Source organism: Herpailurus yagouaroundi, unplaced genomic scaffold (assembly GCF_014898765.1).
Source record: "Herpailurus yagouaroundi ecotype Mexico unplaced genomic scaffold, PumYag 164, whole genome shotgun sequence".
Classification (NCBI taxonomy): domain Eukaryota; kingdom Metazoa; phylum Chordata; class Mammalia; order Carnivora; family Felidae; genus Herpailurus; species Herpailurus yagouaroundi.
The window spans coordinates 33,279,813-33,292,691 of NW_024412405.1; positions in this window are offsets into that span (position 1 = coordinate 33,279,813).

The window sequence follows — 12,879 nt, forward strand, 5'->3', positions numbered from 1 at the left end:
CTCAGTCATCTCCACCTAAATGAGTTGAGTACCTCTGATAGGTGCTTCCCATAAACATGAGGCCAGTGTCACAGTTCAGCTTCTCCCTTGCTCTTTCCTCTTCATTGCACAGGGGTCAATCGCTAATAAATACCTGCTCTTCTAACGCCATTTCTGGAGGACTAAACCTTTGATGGCAAGAAGCATTCATTAAAAATGAAAATCCCAAAACAATCTAAGCCAACAACAACAGGGACAGTGGAGTAAATCATGTTTCTTCCATACAGTGAGATATTACACAGTCATTAAAAATGTAAAAGGCGGGGGGCACCTGGGTGGCTCAGTCGGTTAAGGGTACAACTCTTGATTTTGGCTCAGGTCATTATCTCATGGTTTGTGAGTTTAAGCCCCGCAATTGGGCTCTGCACTGACTGTGCAGAGCCTGCTTGGAATTCGCTCTCTCCCCTCTCTCTCTGCCCCAACCACACTTGCTGTCTCTGTCTCTGTCTCTCTCTCTCTCTCTCTCAAAATAAACTTTAAAAAAAATGTAAAAGGCTTGGGCACCTGGGTAGCTCAGTAGGTTGAGCGTTGGACTCTTGGTTTTAGCTCAGGCCATGATCTCACGGCTTTGTGAGTTCGAGCCCTGCCTCTGGCTCTGTGCTGATAGCACAGAACCTGCTTGGGATTCTCTCTCTCTCTCTCTCTCTCTCTCTCTCTCTCTCTCTCTCTCTTTCTCTTCCCCTCCTCCACTCACGCTATCTCTGTCTCTCTCAAAATAAGTAAATAAACTTTTTAAAAATGTAAAAGGCAGGGCACCTGGGTGGCTCAGTCCACTAAGTGTCTGACTTCAGCTCAAGTCATGATCTCACGGTCAGTGGGTTTGAGCCCCGTGTCGGGCTCTGTGCTGACAGCTCAGAGCCTGGAGCCTGCTTCGGATTCTGTGCCTCCCTCTATCTCTGTCCATCCCCCACTCACATTGTGTCTCTCTGTGTCTCTCAAAAGTGAATAAACGTTAAAAAAAATTTTTTTAATGTAAAAGCCTATTCAGTGACACAGGGGGATGTTTAAAGGTATATAGTGAAGTGGGTAAAATAGCAATGTATAAAGCACCCTAATTTGTGATTGTATTTTTAAAATGCTTATTTTCTCACATAGAACAAACTAGAAAAAAAACTCCACTTAAATTTTAATGCCAGCTATTTTTAAATGAAGATATGGTACTTCTCTCTCTTTTACAATTTTTTTTTAGCAAGAGACATATATGTTACTTTTATAAACGAGAAAGGAGACGTCCAAATATCTTTTTTGACTATCTCATCCCACAAACTTCAGCTTCCTCCTGCCTTCTCTGACTTGGTAAATAGTACCATGCCTAAAATTTGGGAACTGTGCTGGACTTCTTGTCTCTCACCCCCATGTCTACCCCAATACCACTCCTTTCCATTTATTTCTTAAATATCTCTCCAATTGGCCCCTCTTCTCCATCCCCATTTCCAGTACCTTAGGTCTGGCCCTCATTAGCTCTCAGCTAGATTTCACAAATCATATGACCTTTCTAAAATGTAAATCTTACCACACTACCAAAACATCCCACCTCCCTTTACTCCTTCAATGACTCCCAGTTGCCTTCAAGGGCCATTTGATGATTTCTAGAACATTAAGTGGCATCCTTCAGAATTTGCGCCTGCCCACATCTCTAACCACCTGTTTGGACCCATATTTCTCCCCTCGTGGGAAATGTGCTTCTCTCTCTCCTTGCCTGGCTTTCTCCTCCTTATTCTACCAGGCTCAATTCAGATCTCTTGCATCTCAGTTTTAAAACATATTTGCAGATCATCCTGGGCTAGGTTAGTTATCTCTTCTTTATGTAGTCTTTGCCCCTTTCATGAAGTATTATATTTCTATTGTCTATTTTTCTCATTGAACCATGAGCAATAGGAGTGTGTGACACACATCTGGTCAACAACTGTTTATTGATTGACGTGTATGTGGGTGTGGGTGTGTGGGTGTGTATATGTATATGTGTGTGTGTGTATATCTATATATATATATATAGATATACACACACACACATATACATATATACACATATATATATATAATTAATATACTATCACTTTTTTTAATGTTTATTTCCTTTTGAGAGAGAGAGAGAGAGCATGAGCAGGGGAGGGGCAGAGAAAGAGGGAGACACAGAATCCAAAGCAGGCTCCAGGCTCTGAGCTGTCAGCACAGAGCCCGACATGGCACTCAAACTCACGAGCAGTGAGATCATGACCTGAGCCGAAGTTGGACACTTAACCGACTGAGCCACCCAGGCGCCCCAATATACTATCACTCTTAATGCACAGAAAAAATAAAACATTGAGAGCAGAGTAGAAAGTACTGCTGATTACTGCAGCTAATACAAGAATTTCTTTACAGCAGGGTTTCTAAACAGAAGTACAATTAATACCTTGGGCTAGATAATTCTTTACTATGGGGAATTGTCCTGTGCATTGTAGGATGTTTAGCAGCATCGCCAGTCTCTAACCACTAGGTACTAGGAGCATCCCTGAAAATTCAACAACCAAAAATGTCTCCAGGGATTGCCAGATGTCCCCTCAGTTGAGAACCAGATCACCTCAGGTGAGAACCACTGCTATACAGGAGGTGACTGGCTTTGATAACTAATGCTTTGGCACTATGAAGTGTAACTCCAGCCCAGGTTTCTTGAAACAAGTGGTAGGGGTAGAGAAGAGATAGGGTGAACCATAGGAAAAAGGCTATTCTGTGTTCTAATGGGGGAAGGGGCAAGAGAGAACTGGACTGAATGGTGCCTGGGGCAGAGACTCTAAGAGGAAAGGGATCTGGTGACTGGAAAGGTCTGCGAGAAGAGACAGGCACAGTGGAAATGCTTCTAATAAAATAACTGAATTTATACTGTGGTTGGTTATGGTTCAAAAAGTACTAGCCCTTATGAGTTCCAAGATAGCCAACATCTGGATTATATGTATATTTCTCATGCTTATAGAATATCTTTATTAACAGGAAGATTCACCCCTACAAGGTAGATAAACATATATATAAAATATATGGAAAAAATGTATGTATATGAATATATTTCAAAACATAATATATTTTATAAAATATTTCAATATATTTCATAAATATATAAATACATTCCATTATATAAAACATGAAAATTGTTCCTGTTTACAGACAATATGGTCTTGCATAGAGAAAATTCCAAAGACTCCACCAAAAAACTTAAAACTAATGAATGATCTCAGTAAAATTGCCACAGAATACAAAATCAACATACAAAAATCAGTTGCATTTCTACATACTAACAACAAACTATCTGAAAAATAAATAAGGAACAGCATTTATAACATCTTCAAAAAGTAAAATAAAATAAATAATAAATTTAACAAAGAAGGTGAAAGACCTGTACCCTGAAAATTACAAGACATTTATGAAGGAAATCAAAGACACAAATTAAATGGAAAGATATTTGTATTAATGGGTTGGAAGAATTAATATTGTGAAAATGTCCATAGTACCCAAAGCCATCTATGGGTTCAGTACAATCCCTATCAAGAACATTCATTGGGGAGGATATTCTCTTCAATAAATGGTGTTAGAAAAATTGGATAGTCATGCACAAAAGAATGAAATTGGACCCCTATTTTTCCCCATTTACAAAAGTTAACCCGAAATGGATTGTGATACCTGAAACTATAAAACTACCAAAGGAAAACATAGGAGAAAAACTCCTTGACATGAGGATTAGCAATGATTTTTTGGATATGATACTAAGCACAAACAACAAAAGCAAAAATAAGGAAGTGGTTCTACATCAAATTAAACGCTCCTGCACAACAATGGAAACAATCAACAAAATGAGAAGACAACCTACATAATGGGAAAAAATATTTGCAACCGTCTATCCGATAAGGAGTTAATATCAGTTATATATGTATATATATATTATATATATAATATATATATTATATATATATTCCATATAATTCAAAGGCAAAATAGAGAGAAAGAAGAAAGAAAGAAAGAAAGAAAGAAAGAAAGAAAGAAAGAAAGAAAGAAAGAAAGAAAGAGAAAGAAAGAAAGAAAGAAAGAAAGAAAGAAAGAAAGAAAGAAAGAGAAAGAAGAAATATGACTTGAAAATGGGCAGAGGATGGGGCACCTGGGTGGCTCAGTCGGTTAAGCGTCTGACTTCTGCTCAGGTCATGATCACATGGCTTGTGAATTTGAGCCCAGCATCGGATCTGTGTTGACAGCTCAGAGCCTGGAGCCTGCTTCAGATTCTCTTTGTCCCTCTCTCTCTCTGCCCCTCCCTGGCTCATGCTCTGTCTCTCTGTCTCTCAAAAATAAACAAACATTTTTAAAAAATTAAAAAACAAAAAAAGAAAAGAAAATGGGCAGAGGACCTGAATAGACATTTTTTCCAAAGAAGATATACAAATGTCCAACAGGTACAAGAAAAGATGCTCATCACTAATTATTAGAGAAATGCAAATCAAAACCACAATGACATGTCACCCTACACCTGTCAGAATGGCTAGTATCAAAAAGACAAAAAAATAACAAGTGTTGGCAAGGATGTGGGGGAAAGGGAGCACTTGTGCACTGTGGTGGCAATGTGTATTGGTGCAGCCACTGTGAAAATCAGTATGGAGTTTCCTCAGAAAATTAAAAATAAAACTGTATGATCCAGCAGTTCTACTTCTGGGTATATATCCAAAGGAAACATAATCACTGAATCTGCAACCCCATGTTCATTGCAGCATTATTCACAATAGCCAAGTCATGGAAACAACCCAAGTATCCATAAATAGATGAAAAATCTAAACACACGCTTGCACACACATGCACATACAAAATGAAATATTCAGCCATAAAAAAAAAAAAAGAATAAGGAAATCCTGCCTTTTGGGACAACATGGATGGACCTTGAGGGTATTATGCTAAGGAAAATAAGTCAGACAGAGAAAGACAAATACTGTATATTCTTACCTAGATGTGGAGTCTAAAGAAACCAAACCCATAGAAATAGAGACAAGAATGGTGGTTGCCAAGGGCTTGGGGTGGGGTGGGGGGGGGAGGTGGGGCATAGAATGAGCAGATTTGGTCAAAAGGTGCAAACTCCCCAGGTATAAGATGAATAAATTCTAGGATGTTAAGGCACAGTATGGGGACTATAGTTAACAATATTGTATTATACACTTGAAAGTTACTAACAGTAAATCTTAAGTGTTATTAACACAATAAAAAGAAAAAAATGTTAATTTTGTGAGGTGATGGAGGTGTTAACCTTATTGCAATCATTTCACAACTATGTGTCTATCAAATCATGTTGTGCATGCTAAACTTACGTAATGTTGTATGGCAGTTATATCTCAAAACTGGAAAAAATAAAGTTCATGTAAACAAAAAGTACACACATATATAATGATAAAGTCCCAATTATCCCACCTTTACCCACAAAATTATATCCTATAGTGTTTGTAATTAGAAGATTATGATGTCAGTACTTACAGAATGACATTCAGACAAGTAGTTTCGATTCTGTACTTGGAATTGGAAACTAAAGAAAAAAAAGAAGAAAAACAGATAATAGTTAAGAAATAAAGACAAGGCAGGGGTGCCTGAGTGGCTCAGTCGGCTAAGCGTCCGACTTCGGCTCAGATCATGATCAAACGGCTCGTGGGTTCGAGCTCTGCATCCGGCTCTGTGTTGACAGCTCAGAGCCTGGAGCCTGCTTCAGATTCTGTGTCTCACTCTCTCTCTGCTCCTCCCCCACTCGCGCTCTTTCTCCATCTCAAAAATAAATGAACATTTTTTAAAAATTAAAAAAAAAAAAAGAAAGAAAGAAAGATAAGGCGGGGGTGGGCGGGGGGAAGTTGGGGGGAGGCAGGGTGGAGATAGAGATGTGCCAGGAGCCAGAAGGGGAAAATTAAGGTAAACCCATATTTGATCATTCCCCCTAAAATGTAGACAAACCTTGAGGAGGCTTTCAGTACAGCCTTAGGATGAGATGAGGGCTCTGCCCAATGGATGAAGGCAAGGGTCCTACACTTGTCTTCTGAATCTGCTGGATGGTTAACTGAGAAGAGACAGATGAGAAGCCCTTGGTCCTTATCAATGTTCCCCTGTGTTCACAGACCTCTCATCAAGAGGTCGATGCAGATGGTAACTTTGGTCCATGCGACCAAGCCCATAACATGAAGAACAGTTGATTGTTTTCTTCCTACTGTAAAGATCTTAAGGGCTTGAAGTTTGGGGGGGGGGGGGAGAGTTGTTGGGGATTTTTTGGTTTGTTTGTTTTAACATGTAGAACAGTTTCCTATCATTGAACTCAAATTATTTAACATAAAATCTAGGACTTCTTGTTGTTGTTAAGGTCCTGCATCCTCATTCTAGGCAGAATTGCAAAACCACACTATAATTCTCTGAGTGATAGCAGCGAGATCAAAAGAACTTACCCTAGAATTAGCTTTAAAATAAACTATTGGGGCTTCTGGGAAAGGAGAGAATGTGTGTTTACTACACTTCTCTTCTGGAAGCCCAGTAAGATGAGTAAATAAACTGTATTTTCCTTAAAAGGATATCTTTAATAACTAGCATCAGATAAAAATTGTGAGGTCCAGATTTCCTTAAAACACATTTATTTTTTTCTTTGTGTTTTTATGTTCTGGTAGAAAAGATTTTCCTGGCCTCTCATTAAGTTTACTAAAAAAAGAGGGGTGCCTGGGTGGCTCTGTTGGTTGAGCATCAGATTTTGGCTCAGGTCATGATCTCGCAGTCTGTGAGTTCGAGGCCACATAGAGCTCTGTGCTGAAAGCTCAGAGCCTGGAGCCTGACTCTGATTCTGTGTCTCCCTCTCTCTGACCATCCCCTGCTCACGCTCTGTCTCTCAAAAATAAACATTGAAAAAATTATTTAAAAATTTACTAAAAAAGAGCAACAGCCATACTACCTGTTCAAATTGTTCTGCTAAAAAGCCAGGGGGAAACATTAAGCATGGTGTTTACTATATTATTAATACTTTAGAATTGTAATAACCATTGTTTACATTTTGATATTGAACCCACAGAAGAAACAGCTCATCTGTTATAGGAAACTTAATTTTATATAATTATAGGAAAGAATTTTTTAATAACCCTTTCATTCTCCCTATTGTATGAGAACTGGCTGGGTATTGATAATATATTAGCTGCAAAAACGAAAGGATTTGGGGAGCTGAGTGGCTTAAGCGTCTGACTCTGGACTTTGGCTCAGGGCATGATCTGCCAGTTCGTGAGTTGGAGCCCTGTGTTGGGCTCTGTGCTGACAGCAAGGAGCCTGCTTGGGATTCTCTGTCTCCTTCTCTCTCTGCCCCTGCCCCCCTTGTGCGCGGTCTCTCTCTCTCTCAAAAATAAATAAACTTAAAAAAAAAAAAAAAAAAGGAAAGGAAAGGATTCAAAAACCACAAAATAAACTGGCTTGGGAAACGAGACCCAAATTGGGCTCCTAGTCTTACCACTAGTACTTAGTCAGGCCTCAGTCGTAAGATGACAGATTTCTAACAAAGCTCATTCTTACTTTCATGCGATGTAAAGAAACTACAAACAGCAATGAAAAGAAGCCTTTGACTGTTCTTCAGAGTTCCAGTATGGCCATGAAATCTGTCTGTGCTGACACAGGTCTGATGCTCCCTCAAGGATTAGAAATTATCACAGAAGATGCCAGCCTTGCACTCAGCTCCATCAGAAGCTTCCATAGAGTGAGGCACCTGAGTGGCTCAGTTGGTTAAGCATCTGACTCTTGCTTTCAGCTCAGGTCATGATCTCACTGTTTGTGAGTATGAGCCCCACATTGGGCTCTGCGCTGACAGCTGTGGGGCCTGCTTGGGATTCTCTGTCTCAGTCTCTCTCTCAAATCAATAAATAAATAAACATTAAAAAAAGAAGAAGAAGCAGGAGGAGCAGCAGCTTCCATACGAAATGAGGTAAAGGAGTTCCCTTGAAGGTGGACCTCAGTTTAGAATGCTCCTGAGAATCAGCAATGAAAGCAGGTGGCCTCTGAGATAAATCACCCAAGTCCCCTGGAGGAATGCTCCATCCATGAGTCTATGATAAATTTCTCTGGTCGCTGTGGACAGAAATAGACCAGTCAGGCCAAACTATTTCAATCCTATATAACTCAATTAAAAAATAAAAACAAAAACATGACATTGGGGCTTTCTCAGGACAGAGAAAGAAGACAATTATCTACTCCATTTCTGCTTACCGAGACAATAAATTAGACTTTGATATGGATCAAGGCTACACACACATGTATACACACACATGCACACTCCTCCACAGATTACACACACATATATCTTCTTCTGCTGGATCTTTGAATAATGAGACGTAGTGATTAGGGCCATATGGCTTTGTTACTTTAGGAAGTATTATAATGGACTGTATTTTATTCTTGCAGAGATAGGCCTCCAGGCACAATCTAGATAAATAGAAGAATATGGGGAGAAAGGCCTAAAACTTTGCTGTGTATAATATAGAGGGCTGTTTGTTGTAGACAGGAAAAATTCTTTGCAAGATATATTGGCAATGTAAAATTAACCTTTTGTTTTAATCTGTACAACAAAATAAATTTACAGTACTATTTCATGCCAGAAAAATTATTTGCCAAAGAGGTGCTTTGTTCATTAAGCCCTCGTGGCCAGGGAAAAATTTATTTTGTACTAAACCAAAAGAGCAGGATTTGTTTTTGACCTGTTTTTAATTGACATATCCAGCTAAAACCATGAAGAGAAGATAAACTCTTCTCCCACATAACTAGATTTTTCAGAATCAGACATTAGTAGTGTCTGTTTATTGTCCTATCAGTTGAATAGATCTAATGTCAGGTTAGGACCGTGACCATAAATCAACATGTCACCTGCCTTAAGTATCCATTTCTAGTTTGGTTCCTTTGAAAGGAGTCTTTGGGCTTATAATTCTTAAAACTCTTAAAAGCATGGCTAGAGTGGGAGCATCAATTATGAAGGTAGTAGTTACAGACAATTACCAGATTTAGAAAAAGGAGAAAAACTTTTCAAAGCTAAGTCCAGAAGGATCTTAATAACACTGGGCCCACAAATCTAAACTAAAACTGGCTTTGAGTAGCTTGGTTGACATTTCTGCATGCCCTTAACACCTTGTATGGGATGGCACCTTACAAACTACAACATGCTTTATGCTACCTTAATATCCTCCACCACCCAGACATACTCTGCCAGTGCAAGAGATCAATAATGATTGTATAAAATTTTTAGGAGGGGGCTAAATATTTGCAGTATTCTTGCTACTGGCAATGAAAATTCAGATTGAATATGCCTGGGGATAGTCTGCAAAATGGACAACTTTATCTCAATTGTAGTATTTACTTCCTAACATCCTTCTGACTTCCTTTTTTCCATCTGCACGTGTTCTGGAAGAAAGCCAAATGGAGACATACCTTCGAGCTTTCAAAGCAACAATATAGAAGGAGTCAAAGAACTATTACCTTCCATGATGCTGACTCCCTCCATGGGTTATAGCCAACCCACATGTAGCCAGACGTAGGCATTGACCAGTTGCCTCCAAATTTCCAGTGCTCAGAGGTCTGTCCTCAGCATAAGAAGTCCAACTGTAAAAAGTGGAAATATTGAATATCCGAATTTTCTTAACAGCTGTTGTAATAAAAATTAAAATAGGTTTTGTCACAACCATATATGTATTGAACTTATCTGACCTTGTTTTGTCATTCTAGCACCATGTTGGAATTCATCAAAATTCAAATAGCTTATAAACGAAGCATGAACAGTAATTCTAACTTGAAATGTTGAATTAATTACTCAGGGTGATTTAGATTCTGTAAACATAGCTGTCAAAAAGAAAAACAGCATTCTTGGCCCTCCAGAGTAAAAGATTCAGATAAAAATGTTTTCCTAATGAGCAGTATGCTCTGGTATAGTATTATTACAGGAAAGACCAAAATTCCAATCGTCCTTGCTAAATTGCATGTTTGCTAACTTCAGCTATTTTGAGATTTTTTTTTAAAGTTAAACCGTTTCTGAGTTACAGAAGAAGTATGCACAGTTCCCTTGTGCCTGGAAACGAAATGTTATCTATTCATTCCATCTTATTTAAATTCTTTAGAAAATTAGGTGAGTCTGATGATTCATGAGACGAACTTTAAAATTATGTTCAGTATAGCTTGTTGCACTCTTGGGGGTGATTATGATAATAATAGCTATCATTTTTGAGCGCCGGCTTTTATGTACTAGATTTATAATTCTCACAAAAGACCCACATCAGTCATTTATCTAATGTGTTCATTTGCCCAAGACCACACAGAGACAGAAGAACCAAGAATCAAACCATGTCTAACACAAAAGTCTAAGTTGTGTTCCTGAATCAATGACATTTAGATAATTTTTTTTTGTAGAACCACTGTATTTTATGCCATAACCTCAGTATCATGCCATTAATCAAGCATTGTGAGAATATCGAGATTCTAACCTACCAAGGCCAGAAATTTTCTAGTGAAGCAATTCTCACAAGATATCCATTTAGTGAGAAAGAGTACCAACTGGACATTAGGGGGGGGAAATTCTGTTTTAAAAAAGTTCCATCAGCCAGGATCTCCAAATTGAATAGAAGAGGTGTTTAATCCTACAGAGGTGGTTTACCTCTTCAACTGAGTTCTAGAATCTCCCTACTCAAAGTGGGTCCTCAGACCATCAGATTGGGTCCTTGTTAGAAATGTATAATCTCAGGCCCTACACCTAATGGCTGAATTGGAATCTGCATTTTGACAAGATCTGGCACCTTGTATGTTCACTAAAGTTTGAAATGCTCTGCCAGATGGGGCGCGTGGGTGGCGCAGTCGGTTAAGCGTCTGACTTCAGCCAGGTCACGATCTCGCGGTCCGGGAGTTCGAGCCCCGCGTCAGGCTCTGGGCTGATGGCTCGGAGCCTGGAGCCTGTTTCCGATTCTGTGTCTCCCTCTCTCTCTGCCCCTCCCCCGTTCATGCTCTGTCTCTCTGTCCCAAAAATAAATAAACGTTGAAAAAAAAATTTATAAAAAGAAAAGAAATGCTCTGCTAGATGATGCATTTTCTTTTCTCCCACCTCCTTAGATCCCTCAATCATCCCCTTTCTTACCTGTGTTTTCAATTTCTCTCTGCTGTTTTTTGTCTTGTTTACCCTCACACAGAAATACTCCTTTAAAAGTCCTCTGTTGTCTCCATGCATCCCGTGTCATTTCTCTTTTCTCAACCAAGTGCCTTGAAGGAGCTGTCTGTACTCCCCGAATCTACATCTTGCCTCTTGTTCACGTCTCAACCCGCTGCAGCATAATCACCCACCTAACATCATCTGGCCCTCTACTCTATGCCAAACACTGTACCAGACTCTGAGGATAAACTGGTTGTGCAAGAGACACAGTTCTTGTCCTCAAATGACTGTCTCTGAAATTGCTTTGACATCGATAACCAACTGACTCTCTAAATTGCTAATTCCACTTTTCCTTCATTATCAGGTAAGAGGATTCAACTGTCTTCCTCCATAAGTCAGAGGTTGAAGAGATTTTGGAAAAATGTAAAATACTGCTACTCTTCTCCCTACCTTTTTAAGGAAAATAGTTATTTTTTAAGTTTATTTATTTTGAGAGAGAGTGTGAGGGAAGGGCAGAGGAAGAGAGAGAGAGAGAGAGAGAGAGAGAGAGAGAATCCCAAGCAGGCTGCACTCCACCAGTGTGAAGCCCGATGTGGGGCTCAAACCCATGAACCCTGAGATCATGACCTGAGCTGAAGTTGAATATTTAACCGAGAGAGCCACCCAGGTACCCCCAAAATAGTTATTTTCATAAAATTTTTTTATGTTAACATTATGGGGTTATTTTTAATTTTAAAATGAATTAATAAATATTGTGAAAGTGTTTTAATGTCTAATATTTGTAGGTCAACAGATGTCATCGCTATAAAATCTCTCTCTGGGCTCCTCAATAATTTTTATGAATGTAATGGGGCTCCCGAGACTGAAAAGTTTGAGAACAACTAGATCCCATTTGAAAACCAGCTTAGTTGCTCAACAAATCACTGAACTCTGTAGCTATCAACTATACAAGTAATATCAGAGGGATATGAATAAATTGGCCTAAGCATGTCTACCCTATGTTTTATTAATTTAGCTAAAGATGAAACTTTCTCTAGGCATTTCATGCACAGTCAGGAAACCAACTGAACTAGTTGGAAATAGTTGGCTACTAGCCCTGAAAAACTAAGTCTTCCCTGGAATATTTTTAGCAACTGAGATACATACTCCTGTCTCCTGAAAATGGACAACAAGGTAAAAACTAAAACAGTTTTTAAATATTCCTTCTGTCTTTATGTTGCCCACAAGCAATATTTTCTAAAGTTCTTAAAAATAAAATCAGTAAGTACAATTATGCTGTTATCTTGAATCCTTCATACGTACTAGATTATCAAGCCATACCGGACTGTGGCTATAAGAGCAATTATATTTACAACATTAAAATGAAGAAATATTTCAGGACTTGTATTTTGTTTCTAGAATAAATCAATTTTTTAGAAGAATGCATCTTTTAAATTATACCCAGACCATGAAATATCACACTTTGGTCGTGAACAATGAACAATGTCACATCCCCATTAACTGTGCATGCTATTATCAAATGCGTGTAGTTCTTTAGCGGTGATGAAGGGCAGGAGGAACTTCTGGTTCCAAAGACTTTGTATTCCAGGCAGAATAAAGAAAAAATAACTTCTTACTACTGCTTAGCCCTAAAGGAAAATAGAAATGTAAACTTTTGTCATGCTGCCATCTGCTACTACAGGTAGTTAAACTCTCCGTAGGCAATGCAACTTTTT